Source organism: Gopherus flavomarginatus (assembly GCF_025201925.1).
Source record: "Gopherus flavomarginatus isolate rGopFla2 chromosome 13 unlocalized genomic scaffold, rGopFla2.mat.asm SUPER_13_unloc_1, whole genome shotgun sequence".
NCBI lineage: Eukaryota > Metazoa > Chordata > Testudines > Testudinidae > Gopherus > Gopherus flavomarginatus.
In genome coordinates this window covers 1319941-1322503 of record NW_026114609.1, presented here as the reverse complement: position 1 = coordinate 1322503, position 2563 = coordinate 1319941, and the positions used below count along the sequence as shown (strand labels likewise).

Here is a 2563-nt window from a genome sequence, read left to right as displayed (position 1 = left end):
TCTGAGCAAGCAATCTGAAGTGACAATTCAGTGAAAACAGAATCATCGTGTAGTGAAACAATTGTGTGTTCAGTAGTTGTGGCCAAGTGGTTAAGGCGCTGGCTTAAAAATCAATTGGGGTCTCCTTATGCAAGTTCAAATCCTGCCAACTATGCAAGTGCTGGGCTGTTGTTGTTATTATTGTAGTCCTAGTGCCTCAGCATCCACAGTGTGAACTGGAGCCAGATCTAGTTTCACTCTGTCTACACTTAAAACACTGCTGTTGCACTGCTATAGCTCTCTGGAGCAGACAGTGACTAGAGGAGTTTTCTCATCCCTGTAATAGCTACATTGACAGAACAGTTCTTCCTTTTCTTTAGCACTATCTAATCAGGGCTTAGGTCACCTTAACTCTATGGGTTCGGGGGGAGATCACACCCAGAGAGACGTCGCTCTGCCAGTTAAGTGCCCAGTGTACACCAGCCCTTAGATTCCTCTTGGTATTTCAAGGCAGGCACTGACTTGTGACAGGAAAACATCAGCTCACAAACACAGAGACTGAATTCCCCACATTTAATCTCGCTGCACTTTCCAGAAAGTCACAAAATTCAATTCATTCTTGCTAGGACAGAGAAAAAATAAGTGACACTAAGTTTTTGGCTTGGTTACATAAAATTAAGTGTTTAACTAATATAGTAAAAAAATCTGTACTGATTCCTCTAACTAACACCACAGCATAAAATAGGAACAGAGACAACTCTTGTCAGTGGCGGCAAATATCGCAAATTATCTTCCCATTATTAATTTCCACGCTGCCCCCATTGGAGGTCTGGGTATCTCCAGTGCCATAGCTCTGCATTCACCTTTCCCTTAGAATTGTTCTGAGACATTTGACTTCCTCTGCAGCGTGGGGCACGGGGTCACTTCCTGGAGGATTCCCTGCACCTTGAGGGCTTTAAGCCATGTTTTGAGGCCTTCAATAGCTCAGACATAGGTCAGGGGTTTGTTACAGGAGTGGGTGGGTGAAATTCTGTGGCCTGCATTGTGCAGGAGGTCAGACTAGATGACCATAATGGTCCCTTCTGACCTGAAGTCTATGAATCTATGAATCTATTCCCAAATTTGGAAAACTGTGCAGTTCAGAATGTGAGTGGTGACCCCGGCTTCTTCCTGCACCTGCTTTACATTGCTCCACAGCAGCTTCTCCCCCTGCAGAGTCACCTCAGCACGGCAGTGCAGCCCCCCAGGGTTCAGCAGGGGCCCCTGGAAAGGACAGTGAGTGCAGCTAACAGCCTGGTGTGCCTGGCAGTGAGGCAGCTGTAAAAAAGCAACACTCCCACCAGAAGTACAGAGACTGAATTCCCCAACTTTAACATCATGACCCCTGTAGAAAGCCACACGTGTCAGTTGTACTTTTACAGGGAGATGCAAAAATCACGTGACACCAATTTTTAAGTTGAGTAAATAAAGTTGAGAAGATAGTTATTAACCTCACCAAAAATATACTAAAGATCCCTCAACATAACACTTGAAGGCGAAATATGAAAGAGACAAACCTTGTCAGCAAAGGCTCATTTCCCAAACGATCCTCAAAATGTTACTAATTCCCACCCCTCCTCCACAAGAGCTCTGTGCAGTGTAACTGTTCTGCAGGCAGCTTCCTATTAAATGCTGTTGTGGGACATTCCCAGACCTGGAAATGTACGAACAACAGAATTTGAAGAGCAAACCTGGCTCCTTGCACCAGGCGGGATTTGAGTGTTTTGACCCTGTCACTTAGTCTTTGTCAATAGTACAGATGCCATGGTGGACTCCAGGCTCTGCTTGAGAGATCCTGGCACAGGGGCTGGTGGGGGAGAAAGGATTGTAGATTCTGACCTGCACTCTGGAGAAGAGGTAATAATTGAAGGGGACATTATTGACTCTTCCCCATCACAGGCTCCCCTGGGCTGGAATTCTACATTCCACAGGGCCAAATGAGGGGGTGATGCCATGTGGTTAATGAAAACCAGCGCTCCAGGTGAGGTTTGAACTCACAACCTCAGCATAACTCCTCTCAGTACTGCTCTATAAGTACTGTGTGCTAACCAATTGCACGACTGGAGCACCTTTTAATTAGCATTTTCCGAGACCTCTAGGCTGATAAAGCTAACGAGTGACCCAAAACATTCTCAGTGGGGTTCAGAGCAGGTGGCGACAAGCGTTGTACTTGGTGGGGTCGATTCTTCTTAAGGCTTCCAGGCACCATTTGACCCTTTTGTTCGTCCCTGTGTAATAACAGAGCTGATTAACACTCACTGTAGAGTCTTGCTGCAGACCAACAGATCTGAAATCACTGATCACCAGGTCTAAGCATTAGTCCTGTTTTGGGACAGCGTCTCTCATGCAAGAAACTGCCGAGTCTGCGCTAGCAGTGAGGCTCCCTCACTAACACCTGAAATCAGGGAGAGCTGTGTGAAGTGCAGGGCCCCAGGGGTGCCTGAACAGGGGGAACAACACCCCAGGACTTTTAAAAATGGGAGGGCTCTGCCTTGCCACTTTGTAATGACCGTAAGGGCGAGTGAGGGGGGAGGGGGCGGAGAGC

General features: G+C 47.0%; 1 non-coding gene across 1 annotated transcript; it reads right to left on the bottom strand.

Annotated features, from left to right (window-relative positions):
- Positions 1–1991: 1991 nt before the first annotated feature.
- TRNAI-UAU (transfer RNA isoleucine (anticodon UAU)) lies at positions 1992–2085 on the bottom strand. The gene is made up of 2 exons: positions 2048–2085; positions 1992–2027 (listed from the first exon to the last, which is right to left on the bottom strand). It is a non-coding gene; the product is annotated as a tRNA-Ile (tRNA).
- Positions 2086–2563: the final 478 nt, after the last annotated feature.